This window comes from Strigops habroptila, chromosome 7 (assembly GCF_004027225.2).
Source record: "Strigops habroptila isolate Jane chromosome 7, bStrHab1.2.pri, whole genome shotgun sequence".
Classification (NCBI taxonomy): domain Eukaryota; kingdom Metazoa; phylum Chordata; class Aves; order Psittaciformes; family Psittacidae; genus Strigops; species Strigops habroptila.
The window spans coordinates 35427061-35449045 of NC_044283.2; the positions used below are offsets into that span (position 1 = coordinate 35427061).

The 21985-nt window shown below is 36.8% G+C and overlaps 1 protein-coding gene and 1 long non-coding RNA gene across 11 annotated transcripts in view; one reads left to right on the plus strand and one right to left on the minus strand.

Moving 5' to 3' along the window:
- Positions 1–21985, minus strand: part of TENM3 (teneurin transmembrane protein 3) — an 817612-nt gene that overhangs the window by 718869 nt on the left and 76758 nt on the right. For 9 of the 10 annotated variants that reach the window (XM_030491587.1, XM_030491600.1, XM_030491599.1 and 6 more), the window contains one exon: positions 11050–11136. The gene's annotated coding sequence lies outside the window, so the exon portion shown is untranslated. Of the gene's footprint in view, positions 1–11049; positions 11137–21985 lie in introns of those variants that run through there. The other variant, XM_030491586.1, reaches the window with a different exon arrangement.
- LOC115610312 lies at positions 1962–17925 on the plus strand. Its single transcript, XR_003992181.1, has 4 exons — positions 1962–2313; positions 3104–3265; positions 11793–11874; positions 15829–17925. It is a non-coding gene; the product is annotated as an uncharacterized LOC115610312 (long non-coding RNA).

Sequence of the window (21985 nt, forward strand, 5' to 3'; positions counted from 1 at the left end):
TCAGATGGGGCTCAGGAGCATCAGCCACAGGCTATGTACGTTTCAGCCCACTACTCCTGTCTGGCCTGGGATCTCCCATCTCATTCCTTGACTTGCACAGGGAGGGGTGAAGGAGCTCCCACACCTTTTCCTCCCTATTTGTGACTGCTGTTATTCCTTCATTAAAGGTATATAGCTGTGTTCATGTAATTTAAAATTACAGCTCATGTATAAATCTGAATTCGTATTTTTTATATATATATACACACAGAGGAAAACACGGAAATTGAAACGTATTTTTTGTTATTGGCTTTTTCTGGAATGAACTTGTACAAGTGACTATCTCCATTTATTAAATCAAACACAAATGTAAATACATAGGAGCATAAAAAGCATCAGCAGGTGAAGAATGGAGAATTTGTGAATGTGTATTTGATTTCAGCAAGTGCAAAATATGACTGTATGTTTTCTCCTGCAATTTACCAGTGTTATGTGATAAATATTTTATTTACACAAGGGAAATCACAACAATGTATAGATCATAAATATCTCAAATGTAGAAAGTTTTGATTGATGATCTGGCTTCACTTTCTTATACCCACATATGCAGCCTCAGGACATGCTGTCCAAATTCTGCATGTGTACTTATGTGTGTGCATGTGTGTATATTCTGTGTGACATCATCACAAACTGGCAGTATCTGCTCACCATTATGTGAGAGCATGTATAACATGCTAGAAATGTTTCTGAGCCAAACCAGTAATGGGTGTGTCCTGGGTTCAGCTATAGCAGTCATTTTTCTCCTGCTTAGTAGCTGGTGCAGTGCTGTGTTTTTTAACTTTCAGCCTGGGAACAACGCTGATAACACCGATGTTTTTAGTTGTTGCTAAGTAATGTTTATTCCAACCAAGGACTTTCTCAGTCTCATGCTTTGCCAGGGAGGAGGGGAAGCCGGGAGGAAGCAGAGACAGGACACCTGACCCAAACTAGCCAAAGGGGTATTCCACACCACAGCACGTCATGCCCAGTATATAAACCGGGGGGAGTTACCCGGAAGGCCCAGATCACTGCTCGGGTCGGGCTGGGTATCGGTCGGCGGGTGGTGAGCAATTGTATCCTCTCCCCTTGTTATTTCACTAATCGTTATTATCATTGGTGGTAGCAGTAGTGGTTTTGTGTTATACCTTAGTTGCGGGACTGCTCTTATCTCAACCCGTGGGAGTTACATTCTTCCCATTCTCCTCCCCATCCCTCCGGGAGCGGGGGGAGGAAGAAGGGGGGGGGAGGGAGTGAGCGAGCGGCTGTGTGGTTCTGAGTTACCGGCTGGGCTCAAACCACGACAGGGTGGAACATTTCTAGAATTAGAAAAACCTTTGGGATTACAAAATAAATGCCCTGACAGACCAGGATGTCTACTTGCAAGCAGAAATCCCTGGCATATTTCCCAGAGAAAGAGCTATATACAGAAAAAAAAACAAACCTGAAGAAAGGTTTAACTCTTTAATCAAGCTTAACTTTGAATGTGGACCTAAAATACCAAAACTTAACGCTGCTTTCAGAACTCTAATCAAATATAAAAGAAATATAACACAGTGAGCCTATGTTAAAGCTAAAATTACTTTTCTGACTGAAAACTGGAAATTAAGATGATCTTTAGTATCCAAGTGTCAATGAAATGTAAGTGCCCACCAGATTGCTGGCCCACCCATAGATTATTAATGCACAGTTAATCTACTAGGGCAACTGTCGAGTGTCATTTAGCTTCAGAGCCCATAAGTATAAACCAGCAACACACTGTGAAATTAATGGTAACACTTAAAGGTCCCATTGTTATTAATTCATTTGACATTCACTGTAATCACACTGGTCTTTAATGAATTCACTTGGCATGTGAATATTACATGTACTTTCAAATGCACTCCAGTGCAAATCAGTGTTAATTGATGTCCTGAATTGAAATAGTTTCTCTCTCTCACTTTTTTTTTTTTGTTTTTGTTAGCTTACCACACTTTTTGTTAAGGGTCTTTTCCCCAGCACAGTTTATATACGCCATTTGCAAGCAAAAGCTCTTATAATAATTACTATCACAATGGATGTCAATATACAAAAATGACCAGTAACTTGGTCTAAGGCAATAAACTATGAACACCATAGAACTTCAGTAACCTCCTAGTGCCACATAGCCTATGATTATTTTCAGTTTACTGTTCTTGAGAAATTGCCTGCGAACGTCTTTGGCTTATATGAAAAGGACTGAAGCCATTGGTCGTCATCTTACCCAGTTCAGTTTGATAGTAGGAACTGGCTATATCTATCCTTCCTTTTCCTGCATCGGTAAGTACAGGTGTGTGTGCGGAAACTGTCTGTATTCGTGCCGAAGGAAATTGTCTCCTTCACTTATATATAAGTACTGCTCCCAAGAACTGTGGGGTGCTCAGAATTTCCTCTTTATGTCACATACAAGCAGTTAATCTGAAAAGATTTAACACATGGGTGGTGCAACAATTTCAACTCAGAAGCTTGTCCTAGGTAACCCAGTCCAAACTGGAAAATCCTTCTCGACAATAAAATAGTATTATTGTTATAATTTAGAAACTTCCTGATTTATTTCCTTAACTATCTAGTAACGATCTGCAGGTGTTCTTGTATCCCAGAAAATTCAGGGAGTCTCAGGTGGGCCAAAGGAGTCCCTGATACCAAAACATTTCCTAAGATGAATCATAGAATCATAGAATGAACTTCAACCACTTCTTATGGCCTGTGCATAGAATATACAGGGATCTTTCTAGTCATGTCTTTAAATTAGAGGAATATACAACTATGGTTGGCCTCACACTTACAGGAAATTTGGTAGCCATTCTTAAAAATAGCACACAGAACAATAAAAATGTGTATTTAGAATGCCCCAGATAAAACTACTCTTAAAGGTAACATCAACAGCAATATATAAATACTATTCCTGTATTACAGTACAGGTAAACTGAATGAAAGCATACAGAATAGGTATGTACTTACCGAAAAATGCCTAAAAAGTTTTGGTGCCACTAATTTGTCATTATTAAAACTATTTATCTCAGGGGATGCAGAATATCGTAAAAAAAGGAATCTTCTAATTACTTCACAGAACCAGCACCTACTTAGACTCTCACTGCTGACATGCAAGACTTTTCTGAGACTGGATTGCCTAGGAGGCCCAATGAATAAAACTATTTCAAGAGCAAAAAGAGACGTATCAACCAGAACCGCAAATCAAGAGTGTCTGACCATGCAATACAGATTAAAGTTAGTAAGTATTCCTTCACTTTCTTTAACACATTCAGAATGATGTAAATATGGAAATGTAGAAAATGTCTTGAAGTTTAACTATATGTTATTCTATTTGGCATTACCTTATTTGAACAATGACTGAGTTCTGGTCCTCTTTAGTTCAAAATTTTCAACATCATTTTCTTAATGACTTTTGAGGAAAGAACATTTTAACAAGCTAGCACTTTCACATTGTTAGATCCTTTCCAAAACCCACAAAATAGCCTTGTTTCACATCATCATTAAGCAGCAATATATATAATTAGGTTTGTAAGACCTTCCATTCTCTGAAGTAGGCAACTGAAATCTTAAGGGACATGCCAGTGAATTTTTGTCATTGACACTTTGAAAACCACACAAATTTGGACATGTTACTAGTCTCTGGGAATTTAAATTCACATAAGCTCACTAGAGACTTGCGAAGAATTCAGTAGCTGAATCATCTGAAGACTGTATAGACCAAAGAAGTTGTAGCCCAATGCCCACGGAGCTGGACAGGGCCTTCTGTACGGCTGGTTGCTTTTCTAACTAGAGTTGTTCTAGGATCGGGTATGAAGAAGGAAAATTGCCTCATTAGTTCTTTGAGATAGAGAGAAAAACTACGGAAACAGTTTGGCATACAGAGGAATGAGAAGGACTCGTTATCTCTGCACTGTGCCAAGGCTGGATCAAGGACTAAAATCCCTAATCTTGCAAGTGTTTTCACACTGCTTCCCAACTGGCTTCTACACTGTCAGAGTACAGGATATGTGTAGACCTGTCTGGTGTGTCCTCACCGTTACCATAAATCCACATTTCCTTCATAGCAGTGTCCTTTTTTCTCTATCTGGAACTGGCTTTGCAATCTCACTGCCAGGATAGATGGGACATCCTTGTTACAGTGTACAGATGGCTTGGACTCGCCTACATTGCAAACAGATGATGAATGTTGGTGCAGGCGTAAATTTGCTGTGCTAATGAGTTTGCTTAGAGTGACAGGATAATATTTCTACAATGTAGATTCAAAAAGGGCTTGGGATGGAGCAGAAGCATGCTCCGGGCATAATATATGCTACAGATGCACATCTTCAACACACAGGATTTACAGCACTCTGAAAATAAGAGCTGTGTAATAAATAAAATTACGATTTATAGGACTGTTGATTCATTTTGTGCAAAAGATGGGTAAACAATGTTTACTCAAAGGATTTCTACAAAACTTTCTACTCTTTAATTAATAACTGAAAGAATGTACAAGACCAAAAATATTCTGACTTCTCAGAATCTTGAGTTATCAAAATAGGAACCTCCCCAAACATGAAATCTGTACAAAATATAAAACCTCAAAGATAATGACAGTTATTCACATCAAGAAATCAAACAAACATGATAATAATATTTAAGCAATGCAGCACAGCGATACCCTCAGCCATTCTCCAAACTAAAATGGAAAGATGGTCACAGATTAATGAGATTATAAAATGAATTTAGCAAGCTTATTGTTATCTGAATGTTTATCAAAAACCTCTGAGGTTTGAAGAATTGCATACCTCTGGGAGTGCACAAGGTATTCTACATGAATAAGATATTGCCTTTGATATCTTTGGAGAAAAGTGGATGAAGAAATTGGATTCTTCAATGCCAGAAATCTTCCTGGCTCAGCTGTTAGGAGAATCCTGCCATGCATAGACAACATTTTCCAAGTCTGATTATGCTCATGAAATTTTTGCTGCACCTTAACCCGAACCATAAAATAACCATTTTAGGTGTATAGACAGCATAGCATGCAGAGATTCAAATCAGGACAGATGCAATAAAACCCCAAAGCATGCTTCTCATCTTTGCTTAATTAAACTCAGAAAATCACATATATTTTGAACTGTGGAAAAACTGTTTATATAATCACAAATTGCCTAAGTATTATCAGGTATTTGCACTATATTAACATCCATTTTATATCAACACAAAGGGCTCCACTTTATGTGTATTGCACTTTTCTGTAGTCAGCTGCTGTTCCTATCCCAAAGAGCTAAAAATCCAAATCTGAATACAGAAAACAGGAAGAAAAATGTCAAGAAGCAGCAAGTAGAAATATGCCCATTTAATAGATGTAAGACCAAGGCCCGATGAGGTAAAAATCACTTGCTTAGAGTTACACTGTTTGTCTCTGGCAATACTTCAGTATTTAAAAGTTTTCAGACAGTGACAGAGCATAAAACTAGTATAAACAGTAAAAGGAACCCACAGTTTTTATATAATTAAGTACAGCATACAATGCTGTCAAGGTTTCTTCCCACTGGAGACCAAACAGTTCCAGATTTCTTTGCAGATTCATGTCGATTTGAACAGCGCAATACCTTGGCAGTAGAGCTACTAGATGCAATTAGAACACAAATGGAGAGGGAACATTTCCAAAGTAATGATTAAAATACTCTACTCCCTCTTCAAAAATGAGTTTCCATGAAGGCAGCATTTCAATATTGTCAAATGGGACAATTTTCATAAGATAGCTGACTAGTCTATAATATTCAGGCTTTCTCAGTTCCCCGCACTGAGTGATCCAGCTCTTTACTGTTGCAATACCCTTGCTCTCTCTTTTACTGTAATACTATACCGATTTCTACATCTTTGTTCTTACCTTCCTCTTCACAAGCAACTTGTTCTCCTTGTCTCTGTTTCTCTCCACAAACCCCAGTGCACTTTGCAATTGCTCTTCCCAAATACCAGGAAAAGGCAGAGACTGCTTTGCCAGAAACTCACAAAAGCAGACAAACAACACATACGAGCAAAACAAAAGTTTCTCTCTTGGGCACAGGTAATCTTATATTTACAAAGAGAGGAAAGCCAGCTAGTGAGGGTGTTGAAAGCAAAGTATTTCTATTTCTAATTAGCATGCACGAACATTTCCCCTGGCTGCCTGGCTGGCCAGGCAAGCTGCAAGCAACTTGGGGACAGGATGCCTTTAGCTGCACCCACTGATTTCTGCCAGCCTGGGCCAGGAGCCCGGCACAGTGTGTGTGGTCAGCCAGGTGGGCAGGAGACCCTCGCTGCTCCTTGGCCTTCAGAGAATCAGAGCGTGCATGTATCTCCTCAGCTGCTAGTACAAAAACTGTTTCCCACACTGGAACTGACCTGACGTCTGAATAGCTTTTCTTATGGAATGTGCGAGGTGTGTATCAGATAACCTTAGGATTTGCAAATGTTCTGTAATTTAGTGACCTACTTGTTCAGCTCTGCAAAATAGAGTTCCCTTTCAACAGGTGAAGTGGTTATAGTTGGCCCCTGAATAAAGTATTTCACAAAAGATCATGGTAAGATGTTACACCGGTTATTAACTCCCGAAAATTATTTTAGTTGGATACTATTATTTTTTTTCTGTTAATAACTGTGGCAGGAGGAATATTTCCATTTTTTAGTATTATCCCATGCTTGTTTAAATAATTTGCAGATAACAGGATTACAATCTTGAACAGGTAACTAGTGACTAGTATGACTTTTAGCTTAAAGCAGACTTCAGAAATTCAAGTGAGACAACTATCTTATATGATTACCGAAGAGATATCCTGTTGTTGTTTTCAGAAGTGTAACCACTTTAGGCAAAACAAGTGAGGTAAAGTTGAGAAGTAGGTAAACTGCCTGTAGGGTTTGTAAAAATTATTACATGTTTTTTCCACACCTACCCCACTGTATTATGTTAATAAGAAGGTATTATACAACTGAAGAAAAGTTGATGAAAGAACAAGAAGAAAACCCTTTTGCAGAGAGCTTGGATGTTTGACATAAAGACAGTGGATAATAATAAATTACTAATTGTTTTTACATCACGTTTATTAAAAGCATTTCTAGAATGTATTTTAGTACTGTCTTGGGAGGAATGATTTTGGCAATGTTGTATTGTTAAAATAAGTTCTTAGCATTTCATTGTGTGAACCGAAATTCTTCATTAAATTTTAAACATTACAATGTCTTTTTAGCCACTATTCCACTAGAAGAGCAAAGGTAGTGGAAATGTACAGGAATACATAAATATACATAGATATATATGCATATATATCTGGTGGGAATTTATGGAAAATGCAAAAGATGTTCAAAAGCAGCTGAAGATTAGCATAAACTGTACAGTGAGCTGCTCTGCAAAATTGCTACCTTTTTTGCTATTATGTGAATTGAACTTTCAAGAGTGCTGATTCTGCCTTGAGCAGAAGTGGCACAAATTTAAAAATGGAAGGTAAAGCACTCTTATCATTTGATCACTTTTCTTTCTGGTGCCACTGAAGTAGAAATCCCATGATCTTGTGGAAAGCTCTACACTATTTAACTTAATGTAAGGTTGGGAGAGCACCTATTATGTTTTAAAAAACTGTTATGCTCTCCTTGTCTTTTGACTTGCTGCATGCCAATACAAAGGGAAAATTCTTGCATTAGAAAAGAGAATTACCTAATTATAGATGAAAACTATCAGAAGCAGGAATAATATATCCACATTCTCTTAACCTATCATATCACATTTGCTTTCATTCTCCTATCACATTGATGTGTAGTTTTGTGGGAAAGACTGGCAGTAGCAGAAGGGCATGTTAGTTTTATTATAATGTTTGTTACTGTAATGATATTTCATGACAACAAAATGATCCATTTATAAGGGAATAAAATCCTTTCTCCAGTCATAGAGCATTGTTCTTGAGAACACCAACAATATTATGACATCAAGGGCACTTTGCTTCACAGGCAGTAGTAAGATTCTAAGTCACAACAAATAAAATTCCCCTAAAAATAAGCTTGTGTATTTTTGAAGGCTAGAACATAAAGGTTACTGCAGGTTACACCATTAGAAAACTGCAGAATGCCAGAACACATTTAAATTTATTTCAATTTGCCTCAAATCTAAGCTGAAGTGAACAGCGCTGGCATCTCAGGCTCCTGATGATCAAAAAGCTTTGAAAATTTTAACACAGTAGTGTCTAAAAGGGCCATTTCTTCCTTACTCTTTTCACAGTGTTCTGTTCCTACAGGATCTAGGGTTTGTAAATTCTCCTGGTACACCAATATCATAGGAATGGCATAAACCACATTGTCTCACCTGTCAGACTGCGGTATAGCTTTGGAGGCTGCTCATACCTAGCCTGAAACTTTACAATAGGTTTGGGATGAGTTTCTTTGGTCTTGCTTATTTAATTACATTATTTAATTAATTTTAATTTTCTAGAGAATGACTGCATATATTCAGTGACACGAAGACAAGCCAGTAGCTCAGGCACTCATCTGCAGTCAGCCTACAAAACAGGAACAAAAGCAACAGGTGAAGATCAACAGCAACTGACACCAGCAAACTGGAGTCAGAGCATTCACCTGGAATGAGTAGGTATCCTTTTCAGATACCTATCTGATCTCCAGAGCTGGAAGAGAAGGAAATGGAATTGGTTTTCCAAGATGTGAGCAAGCAACCTGATGATTAGACCACAGAGCAAAAACTGGAGCACCTTACTTTTCCTTGCTGGTTTTTCTTGAATTTTTCATTACATGTTTGAAAGTATCCTGAAAGAAAAGGGGCTATGTTGGTTTAGGGAGAATAAGTTGTTTTGCTAGTTTCTGAGCAATTTTTACCTTCTATTAAGAAGTACCTCTGTTTCAATATAGATTGTTCTTATATTAATAAAATTGCAGCCCTAATGTCTGAGAGAAAGCAGGATAATACAACCCTTAAACATCACATAATATCACTTTTCCCTTTCTTTCAACCTGTATTGGGCTGTGATTAACCTATCAAAACCACAGAGCATGTTGTCATGGCATGAATTGTGAGAAGTCATGGAGAATCATAGCATGAACCTGACTTTAATTTCTTATGTTGGTTCAATTAATTTTTTTTTTCATGTGCTATATATAAACAAAAATTTCATTAAAGATTGAGCATATAACTTGAAATATATTGACAAATTCAGAAGTATATATTTAATTTTTAGTTTGTCTCTCTATTTATGCACTTCATGACAGAATGATCTGTTGTTTCCAAAAGAATTTACTGTATACCCTGACAAAGGTCACTGCATTCTCCATTCCAGTAAACTTGGAGACTGGAGAAACAAAAAATGCCTTAAAGCAACCTCTGTGTTCTCTTGTCCTGAAAGCCAGACTATCACTTTGGCAATCTGTCAAAACCAATCAAAATTTTAAGCACCTTGTGTTTAAAGAAAGTTATCATCAACTTCCAGTGTTCCCTAGAAAGGCATATTCCAGAAAGCAAGGATCACTGGACACATAAATCCTGCAGTTAACTTATTTTTCTTGGGAATATTCATCAGATCAATGTACAGAGATGTTGGTAATATGGCTTTTCATTTGATAGTTCTATGCAGGAAAACCAAAAAAAGTTGAATGTGCCAAGTCTACTACTGCAAGCTACTAGGCATTACCCACAATATTATACAATACTTGCATTATGTTTTAACTTACCAAAGAATAAAACAATGATACAGTTACAAATATGGCATGTTTTCACGCTGAAATCATGCTTATCATCCTGACTAATGAAGCTGCTATTGCTGGTAACCTGTGTAGTAGCATTGGCAAAGGCAGTGTAGGTGGATGGTGCTTCTAGGACTCCTCAAATATCTTCTACCTCAGTCTCCCTTTTGTAGAAAAACTGTATCACAGGTGACTACGATTGGAAAACACGACTGAGAGTATGTTTAAAGATGGAACTGGCAACTTCTCTGATGTTAGTCTTCCTGTACACAATTCTTTAAGTTTCACTATGTTATTTGGGCATTTCAAGTGCTGCTTCATCTCTATTTTGCAGTTTTCTGCACCTGATTACAGACATGATATCTCCTTTCCCTTCCCTGCCTTTACTTCTTTCACCCGTAGCACAGTACTCTACTTAGATGGGTTAAAATTCTCTAGGTGCCGTGTTCCTTTCTGCTTTCTTTGAAAGAAAAAATGACCTTTTCCTTCAAATAGTAGGATTTGAAACTAATCTGCTTGTTACAGTTGTGATTTTGACCTGCCCAATAAACTGCACATTGACTTCTAGCTCTGAGAACTGTTTTTGATGGTGATGTGTGTCACTCTGCTAATTCGAGCAGAAGCCATTTATCATTTCTGAATATAGAAATTGTTAGTTGTGATACTGTGCAGACTTATTCATAAAATTATCAAGATCAAGAGAAGATCCTTATAGCTTAGCCTATAAGGACCAAGACCAGAACCAAGCCATTTATTTTCTATTCTTGCTTTACTCAGTTACTACAGGAATGTCATTGCTTTCATGTATTCTGACGGCTACTTGCTGATTAAAAGCATAAAGTAAGATTAGGTATTTATTTTTACAATAAACATTGAGGTAAGTCAATACCTGTTCTCTTGTAACTGTGTTTTACTTCTGCTATTCTTCACCAGCAGGCAAAAAGGGCAATAATAAAATAAACTTTTTTTCCCCTCCTTACAAGAACAGACAAAATACCCCAACAGTCTACCAGCAATTAGCAGATTCCTCAGCTCCACAGCTTTTGTGTAAACATCTCACATGGGAATATTACTATGTTCAAACTTGGGAACACAGAATGACCTCAAAATCCATGACAGACAGATTAACCCCCCCACTCCTTTCCACACTGGACATTGAAAAGAAAATTCTGTTACTTAAAAAAAACCAAACAAAAAACAACAATACAGTATCTATGAAATTAAGCGAAATAATTAAAAGGTTTTCTAAAACACAAAGAGTTTAGTTGAATCCTGTAAGAAGCATGTTTTTCAGAAAAACATTGAAATTGAAATTCATACCAGGCCTTTCTCAGCACAATGGCAGCTTAGCAGAGATGTTGTCCAGACAGAATAGATTAACAGTCTTATCATGGAGAAGTGTAGTTCCTGGAATAGAACAAAACCAGGGATTTTACATCCGTGATTGCATACCTTCTATTGTGCTACATTCTATGAAATCAGTTAGAGAAGTCATATGCTTCAGATTGCCACAGACTGCCTCTCAAACTGGAAAAAAATATTTGTCTCTCTGTGACTTAGTGTCATACCTGTAGACTACTTCATGGCTGTGCTGTATTAGGGTATTGCTAAATCCATCTTGCTTGCTTCACTGTATTATTATAAAGCATACTGTAGACCATTATTTTGGAAAATTTCATTGTTTTATTTGATCATTGTTTTGTTACCAAGTGTTAGAAAGAAGTGTAATTTTCTGTAGAGATATGTCTCTCAGATCACCTTCCTACTCTTTTTTCTTTTTTTGACCAAGAAAACATACAATTTTGCAAACTATTACAGTTCTTTTTTCATAGCTGCCACAACAGCTCCCCTAGCATCGCCACTGACTGAGCTAGCTCCTAATGGTATTTCACTGCATGCACATAAAATAGGAAGGGAATGGAGGGAGTTTAGGCTAGCTGCTGATCTTCAGTTACCTTTACCTTCCATTATCTCTTTTTACCTACCCTTCCCTTGTCCCCTCAATGCACAGTTCTTGGACAGAGTATGCAGAACCAGCAGACATATCTGTCCTCTTTTTATAGGAACTGAGAAGAAGGGAAGGGAATGAACAGGCAAGATTACTGGATTGATTTCTCAAGTGTGGAAATTCTCCAGTCCCCTAAGGTAAGACTTTTATAGAAAAGCCTTTAAGAAAAAGGTTTTTTGAAAAAAATGCAAGGAATGGATTAACCTTGGTTTAGTCTCTTATGTATATGCAATATAGTATAGCAGTGCTTGGCTGAATCATCTCTTCTGTTTTACCACTAAATCAAGCGTAGGGTGCAAACAGATGATGAATTCAGGTTGATTAGGCAAATAAAAAGTAGAATCATAATTACTGAAAAACACGATGACCTCCTAGATGATCCTCTAGGGATATAAAATTCATGGTTCACTAAAAATTTGCATATTAGGAGTACCTACTATCAAACACCTTATGTTTACCAGGGGCCAGGATCATACACGTGAGCATTAAGGCAAAAAGCTTATAAAGACACTGTTGCTCCAGGATGGTTTCCTAACAGGTAAAAGAGGGGTAAACTTGCTAGCATGGGCTTTGAGATAAGTGTGTACTAACATGTGATGAACTGTAATTTGTTCCAATGGCTATAAATCAAGCTAAAACATTAATGGCAGATCTGGAGAATAACAGAGTCACTTCCAGCTTGTGACTTGGTGTCCATGCTGTACCAAGCTATGAGAACAAAAAGGGAGAAAAATAGGAAGAAAGAAACACCTGCTGTTACTGATAATTCATTGTTTCAAAATCTGCAAACTTGTGGGATTTATCTAGATTGAGATATTTTATGGAACTGGAGAAATATTTTATCATTTGAGTATTTTGTAAATGAAAGCATCATTTTTTTCTCTGTACAAAATGGATGTTTACACTCATTTTCAGTCACATATCCATTCATATATGAATACAAACATATTGGGTTTTATAGTTAAGATTTTTTTTTAATTTCAGCTTCAAGAAGACACCTTCAATATGTAGTCATATACATTATTTCAAATTTTATCTCCTGGGAAAAATTTCCATGAAGAAATCTCACTAACTTTTTTGTTTTTAACTCTTTAAGTCAATACCAAGGTCGGCAGTCATTTCCAGGATACCTAGCATGGCTTTACCCAAATTCAGGCAGGGTATGCTTTCATTACTGCCTTTTTCTGTTATCTCTTTCAAAGACTGAGAAATTAATTCATCTGTAGGGCTACATGCTCTTTTAAAAAAAAAGTTCTGATCTTTATATAGTAATGTAATTTAAATTAGTACCTAATTCTCTAAAGTCCACAATTTAGGACAGCGCAGAATCTACTGCAGCAACTAATTAAACACTTACTGTAAGGTTAAGTTTTTCATTAAATCAATAGGCCCCTAGTGTCAGTTACAAAGCCCTAATTACTATGCTGTAAATTTAGATTGAATTTGAATTAAGGACTGATTTCAATCTAACCACAGCATGTAAATATTGTAAATTACCAGAATTACAGTTCAATAAAATTGAATGGATTTCACTTTAGATAAACTAAATGCAAATGAGCCTACAAAAAAAACCCTGCAGAAATTTCCTCAACATCTGCACAATAGTCTTAAATGTGCAGTCTATAGTATACTGCTTTGGCAAAGAGCATGCCACAACTTCAAAATGCTGCCACCGTTTACCCTAACATGTTTTAAATATTTCATTATCTGTTCTGAAAATGAATAAATATAATCTCTCCCAAGTGATCAAGTAAAATGATGGCTAATGTGCCCACTTACTGTGTTGCTTTAGTTTGATGACTGTATTGTTGTGCTAAAGCACAGTATGAAATCAGGTTATCAGGTTATAACTGGCAGTGGTAAAAAAAAAGCAGTGCTGGGAAACACAAAACAACCCGTTTTCAAGGCATGAATCATGCACTTTGAAGATGCAAAAAAACTGTAAAAATTACAGACAATAGCACTCTAATCAAACAAGTGCAAAATTGAAAATAATTGGGAGTTTGCGGACTTTCATTCAGCTTCAAACAAGCACTGTATCCACAGGATACTAATAAAACGGTGGAAATGGGCAATATGCTAGGTTACACAGAAAAAGAAAAATCAAAAATGCCTGTATCGAGGGTCACACATACAATTACTATGAGCTTTCTACACACCTGCTTACATTATTTCAATATACAACAGGAAAAATCCCACTAGTGGCCTTAAGATGTCCTTAAAAAGTTCATGAAAACAATGTTCTAATTTTTTTACACTTTATTCTTCATTAATACAGTTAGACAGCAGGATAATACAAGTTGATAGAAAAATAAATAAATAAAAAATAATACTGTCAGGAAGGTTCAGAAAGGGCATGGATTAAGGAAAGGAATGGAAAGGAAAGGAAAATTCATCTGATTTTGTTCTTGACAGATGCAGAACATAAACTCAAAACTAGAAAAGAACAAAGTGGTAAATAATAACTCTCCTTCAAGAATAATATCCATTATTCTCATTTCTACCAATTATGGCACCTGATTCTTTAGTACAGTTATGGTTTTGTTTCTCTTTTCACAACACATTTTATGGGGTCTTCGATCTGTTCATGCCTCACAAAGTTAAACAGTGCCAATGTAGTTTGCAGGCACATGCTGTGTGTCTGATAATATACAAGCTGACAGCACCACGCTTTTGAAAACTCTTATTTCCTGCGAGTGCTAAAATTATATTTCAAACCACAGAGAAGTGTTTTAATGACTTCATGTCATCAAGAAAGGTAATAATACTTCAGCTCAGCTTCATCAGCTGAGCATGGTAGCCAAAGGTAGTAAGTAATTTACTACATTTGCCCTATGTAGACATTTCACATTAGGAAAATCAAACCATTCTCTGAAGTGCTCATCTTACCAGACCATTGGAATGTTAAATTGCTGGCTGCAAAGGAAATCATGTTTTACTGAAGTCGGGAGTTTTGCACAAGTGGGATGCCTGGGTCAAGGTGCAAAAAGCCACAAAGTAGCTAAGAAGACAATGACTCATGACACTTTCCAGATTAAAAAATACATCATGTTTATACCACCTACAGCATGTATACTGTAATATATTGCTAAATGTAATAAATATGGTAGAATGGATGAGGAGTAGTTTAATGATGCCCTTTATGTCTCCTAAGGGGCCCTTTTCATAACAGCTTTGCACCTTCATGTTGCACCCTAGCGGACAGGAGGAGATATTCCATTGGGATTCTGCTGCTCTGCCTCCCATGCTTACTCACTTCTCCTCTCCAGTTAAATGGAAGGTTGGTTATTGCACACAGAAATTTTGACTCACGTCTAAGTGATATGGAAAACATGTAATTGTAGTAAGTTTGGCAGTCAATGGTTTGGACCTTTAGATGCAGTCATCAGGCGATATAGCGGATAGGCAGACATTTGCTCTCCTAAAATTATGCCCTTATTTAATACCTGGAAAAATAACTGCCTTATGGAATGTATGAAGTATGCCTTTGTATTACTGTATGACATCCATGAAACATGTGTCAAATCATACAATTAGAACTGTATAGCCTAAATACCATGAAGATAAATTGTTTACAGCATGTAGATTGCAGAACAAGGAGTTAAAAAAGGGGATCATTAATACAAGACAGACATAATGTTGTGAATCCTGGAGCAAAAATTTGGGTTTCAAAGACTCTTCTTAGCAATTTATTTGTGGGATGAATCACAGAATATAATCTCAGACTAGTTTAGGTTGGAAGGGGTCTCTGGAAGTCATCTAGCCCAATCCCTGGCTCCAAAGTTTCAACATGTTTCCCAGGGCTTTGTCCTGTTCAGTTTTGAATGTCTGAGGCACCCTGTTCACATTTTAGCCCCTCCTGCCTGGTGAAAAAAAATAATTCTTTACATCAATTGGAACTTCCTTTGCTGCTGACCATTACCTCTTGCCCTTTTTCTATGCATGTCTGAGATGCATTTCCATGTTGTCCACCATGATATAGCTGAAAACAGTAATTAGATCTTCTCAGCCTTCTCTTTGCAGACTGAAGAAGCCCACTTTCCTCAGCTTACTTTTGTATGTCATACTCAGTTTGTTATTCTCTCTTGTAGCTGGGGGACAGAACTGGGCACAAGTCCTGAATACAGAGGAACAATCACTTCCTTCAACCTGCTGGTTACGCTGCTTCCCAGCATATGGCAAACCTTCAGTGTTACAAGGGCAGTAACAAAATTCAAACCTTTGTTATCTGTGAACTGTGATTCATAGTCATTTATCTAGATATGGAAAAAATGGTAAGGTAAGTAACAGCAGCTTCACTCTGTTTCATTTATCAAGCACACAATTTTAGTTAGCAGTGGGAATCAACCACATAATTTTTACTGCAGAAGTCCATATTTTATTGTAGTAACCCACTGTTAAATATTGAAATATCTATTGTTAACAGGTAGTTCATAATTTTGTTTTATTATGATAAAGTGAGCTGTTCGTATTGTGTGAAAAAATCTAGCTCCAAATATAAGTCTTCTATGAACAGTGAGAATATAAAACCTCAACTACAGTTACTGCATGTAACAGTAAGAGCTTCGGAATGCTATTTGAAAATACCACTGTTTAAAAAAAAGTAAACAAGCACCAACAGTCTGAGACAAAGTTAGCAATAGAAATACTATTTTTGCAGTATATTTAGTAGTAACAATTATTGCGGATTTGAATTAAAATATACTTTAGGATAGGCATTAATTGAGCACATAGGCAACATGCACTGACGTTCTTTCCTGTCAGCTTTGGACTATCTATGCATTTTAACATTTAACTTCACTGCATGCAAAATCCAGAAAAGAAAAGTGTGCATAAAAATATACAGGACATTATTTATTTATATGTAAAACCTTTATTCTATTTTGTTATTTTAGATTAAATCTCGTTTCAATTCTATTCTCTCAGGGAAGCACTAACAGTTTGAGCTCAGCGTGAAAGCCATCAAACACTTGAGCTGAAATTTAGATTGGGCAATTTTGCCTGGTGAAGTAGAAAAGGACATGTGGAATGGCAGAGAACAGAATGGCTTATGGAAAGGCAGATGTTTTAATAACTTGTTGTCTAGTGGGAGCTTCAAATATTTAAATTTAAACACTGCAATATATTAAAGGGCGTTGCTGTCAGGGAGGGTATATTCCTTTACCATACGCATCAGTGTAAATGTGCATATTTAATGGGCGTGCAGACTTTAATACAGCATTTATTTTACAATTGAAATTAGAATTAATTGGAAGGTGTTAAAAAATATTACCCCAGGCTGGAAAATCTGTCTCAGATCTGCATTGCACAATACAGCAGGCCAAAGCCTGGGGAATTTTCGGTCTAGAGTTTTAACTTGGACCTGTCTGCCTGTGTGAGTGGACTGATTAGATACTTGAGATCTCCTGCCTACTAAGATCCTTTTTGTTTCAACGTATCAATCTCATGTTAATTCACACTGGGTTTTAAAGTATATTTATCCATAAGCACATTGCTGGAAGTATGCAATGAATTTACCTTGGGTAAGGTCCGGAGAGAAGCTAGAAACCTCCTAAGTTAATTTCTTTACAGAACAAATCTCTCTGAATGTCTGGAAATAGTGATTTAACTCTAATTCACTCTGGCTGCATAATTTACAATCTGGCAGAATTAAGATGACTAGGGAAGAAAAATTTTATTAATAAACTAGCTTCCCATATGTTCATGAACAACTGGGTCCTATTAAAGAACAATGAAGGCCTTGTCACTTGACTTTTGCAGATATGACACCACTATTTATATACTGTATGGTGACAGAGAACTCCTAATTGAAGTCACCTTTCACATTTGTCATCTCATATGCTGTCCCTGTTTTCTAGAAATATGACACTACTTTTTACTTATGGAAGTGAAAACATATTAGGTATACCAAGCAGAAACAGGAAATAAATGCTGTTATAAAAACGGCTTCATTTACAGTTTATCAGATATGTGTATGCATTAGATGAAAAGACAGATGGAAATGTTTCTACAGATAGGGTGACAAATGAAATTTGGGGTAATATTTTATGAAAGGTAATGGCTTATAGAGTATACTAGAGTGATCTGAAAGGTCATTAGTTTAACTATAGATTTGACTTTGTAATAGTATTTACTTGATAGCAATTACTGGACAGATGTAATAAAAATCTTCATAAAGGACAACCAAATAAAGTCTTGCAAGCTTTGTATCTCTGCACATTTTCAGTGACACTCATAATTCTGTTTTAGGGAGTCAGGGTTAGCAGGGCCTTCTGGTTAAAGAAGGAATGAAGACTGACGGTGTAAGCTTAATGGAATATTCTTACACAGAGATATCACTTCTGGATCAGGAAGTCCTTGAGCTATGTATTACAGCAGACTAAAAAGAAATTTATGGAGAACATTTTCTTTCATCTTTTTCTTCTAATTGTTTTCCATTTTTTTTTCAACTCTTATCTAGGTCACTGGTGTTGATCACGGAGAGGCAGTATGTCAGGCTAGGTGTCATATTTCAGGTCTGGCCATTCATGTTCTTAGACTGTAGACAGAGTGTAAGAGCTTACACAGGAATCAAATGAGAAGGACAAAAAAAACCCAGCACTGAGCTGGAGCAAAGAAAAGAAGGCAAGAGTACAGGAGCTGAAAACACATGGGAGAGGGAGCTTGTGACCAGGTTGTACCAGCCTCACATAATCTATTAGAGACAATCTTGAGGATTTATCTCACTCTATTAGTAAGAAAGCTGTAGGAACTGTGTATTATAAACAGACCCTTCTTATGTCTTTGTTCATGAGGACAGAGCAAACAAGGTGCTCAATGTTTCTGTAAAATCTTTCTGTAAACAGACCACAATCGCTCTATGCTGCATTGCCGACGACAGTGAAAGAAGCCTAGAATTGCTGCTTGCTGCTGAACAGCACACAGGCTGCCGCTGAAAAAAAATTCTGCACCTCAAAGCTTCACTCCTTTTCCGAACCCTCTTTTGTTGGACAGGAGTCTAGTTGGCAAGATTACTTTCAGATTTCTTGTTTCAGGAAAACAATCTAGCATTGTTGATCAATTAACTAACAAAAAATTGAAGGAAGGAAATCCAACACGTATTCGGCAATAATAACCATAATTACAAGCACCTTAGTTAAACTAGCTCTGCAATAGTTATGACTGCAGTTGGGAGCTGCTTGAATAACATCTGCCCCACTTATCCTCCATTGCAATTTAACATTCGTAGTGCTAGTGTTGCCTATATCATCAATGTCAAAAACTAAAAAGTCTTATCTTCAACTTTCATTCCAATGCTTCAAAAGAGCTTTGAATTTGCATCTTACTCTAGGGAAGATGTAGTTTAAAAACATTTTTGCCCAGCTTGTTCCATTAATTTCTGAGGAAAATGCACCTACTGCTGTGAATATGACAGTTCTCAACCTTGGTGTTTTTACAGGATGTCCCTCCCTAGGGAACAACCAACACCATTCTGACTTACCCTGCTGGAACTGCACCTCCTGCTGGGTAATCAGCTACTGCAGCACTGAGGGAGAGACCTCAGCATGATTAACTGAATGCCCCTTGTGAATGCTAAGGAAAAGGAGAACGGCAAGTTTTCTAAGGGGAAAAAGTGCTTTCAGTAATCATCTATTTTGAATCCAAGCAGCTAATTTACAGTTGCATACAGTTGCTCAATTACCAGCAGCACTTAGTATTTTATACATCTCAGTAAGCTTAAAGTTAAAATAATATTCATCACACCTATCAAATACTTTTTCTCCCAATTATTTCCATGAGTCAGGAATGAAATTCATTTTGCAATGATTATCTGACTCAGGTAAAGCTGATTTTCTATAACTCTAGGCCAAAGCCACTGACAAGGGCACAAAAAGGATTATTTTTCAGCAGTTTTCAGCTCAGCTAAATCAGCAGATAATGCCATCTATGATGCAGAGTGATCCTGACCTAAAGCCCTCCTCACTGTTAATGTTTGTGACATATCAAATATGCCTCTGTGGCAAAAAAATATTCTATAGCCATCTTCTGAGCATCAGGAAAAAATACTATTTTACGATTCTTTGGATTTCATGGTTTTAGTCATTGGTCCCTGAGTTGTCTCTTATCCCAAATTACACTATCATATGAAGAAAATACATTTTACACAGTCAGTGGTGGTAATTTGGTGTATTGCTTTATTATATGCAGACCATCAAAGAAAGACTTTTTGTTGTCCCATTAAAAATAGCAAAAACAAACCCAGAAGCGAAACACAACAAAAGAAAACTATAGCTGCTCTGCCAAAAAGCAAATAAAGCAAAAGTTCATTGTTATTGACTTCTATTCAAATAAAAAGCATGAAGGTTTGATAGAATCCTTCCGTATTTGCTTTTTGAAAAGTATATCCCATATCTAGAGCCAACCACTGTTGCACAACCTCCCACCCTGTTGTTTGTCATGTCATATGAAGATATCATTTTGTCCATCAAAACTCCTGTTTAAAGTATTTCTTTTTCACATTTTGTGATATACACAAAAGAACTTGGCAATAGCTAGGTTGCAACTATCTGAGGCCAATTCGTATCACACTGACCAAAATAATCTCACTGTTCCCTTGAACTTTGCCATCCAAGTCTGTCTTGCTTTGACTAGCATTTGTTCCTTAACTTTCCCATATTTCCAGCTTTCTCTCTCTCCATCATGTCTTGCTTGGTATTCAGTGTAATACACTTTAGGTAATTTAGACGTTAAGTAGATACTGAATGAAGGCAGAGATCAGGATATGTCATGGCATTTCCTAGCTTCTTTACAGCTGATGAATCTGATTGATAGACAAAATAGAGTCAGACTCTGATGTCTTGTTGAGTCTTTTTTGGAGTTCAAGACTTTTGAGTCCCTTGATATATGACAATCCAGTCTGACCTGCAGAAGTTGTTTATGAGATCCTGTATTATTTCTTTTGCACTGTTAACATGTTCACATTTCCTCAGAGCAGTAAGCACTTCATTTTACTCTACACACTTTGTGTTTGCCTTCCCTGAAATGAAATTGTTATTTTTTAGTTCTCTTCTCCTTATTTTTCCCTCTTGCCTCATTTTACATTTGATGTTTCTTACCTGTTTGATCTAAATCCTCAGCTCTTTTCTAGTTGCAAACTCCCTTTCACTGAGTAACTTCAGTCAATCAAAACCACATTACTAAGACCTGTTTCATTATTCCATACAAGTCACAAATCCTTATTTCTGTTGACCACTAAAAAATAACTTTTGCTTTTTAATTTTTCTCTTATTTTCATTTACATGTTTCATCATCTGATTGTCCATTTTGATTTCATCATTTGTATCTGTTTCCACTGAACCCTCTACATAAAAGGCATCCTCACGGAAAAAGCCCACACAGTTATTGCTGTGCAGTAAATAAAATTCATGTTCAGAACCTATTTATCACTATGTTCATGGAAAATTACCAGCAGACAAAGGGCAGGCTGGTAACAGGGTCACATTCTATTGGAGTAATAAAGGTAAGGCGGTATTTTCACTGGGTTCTCTCTCTGCTGTGATCATTGGCTCTGCCTGCCAGATGTGTTTTTAGCATGTGTTCAAGCTTTCTGGCGTATGGACTGTCTTTGATTTTGGAGAATTCACACCACAAAAGAGCCCTGAAACTTAAAACACTACTGCATTACAAAACCCAACAATATCAGCATGATTCACAAGGTAAGAAAAAGATGTTAAGATAGATGCAGGCTACATAATCATGTAGCAATTATTAGTCCTTGGAGACAAGAATGAGATTTGTAGATACAAGTAAAAAACAATTATTTTATGCTGGTCATTATAAATAAGTCAGTTAAAAAGCTTCTTAACAAAAGAAAAAAATGAAGTATAGAGAAGTTGACAGCACAGTGAAATGAATCTATTTCTTAGTTATAGGTAAACTTACACCACCAAAGGGACATATTGCAAAAGGCACTGTCGCATTACATTATGTAATAAATAAATCTAAAGAAAATTCTTGAAAGCTCATGTATTTGACACCCTCTGTCAACAAAATGCCTGAAAAAATCTGGGCCCCACAAGTCATGATGGAAATTAAACGTTTGCTTTTTCCTACTGCCAGATCTAGAAACATAACATATGCTGCCACCTGTCAGTCATTTCAGGGTCAGCCAAAAGCCAGCTGACCTGCTCTGAGATCACCATTAATTTTCAAAAAGTGTTTAGTGATTGTCATAAAATGGATCAAAAAAAAGCACCCGTGAGCAGATGA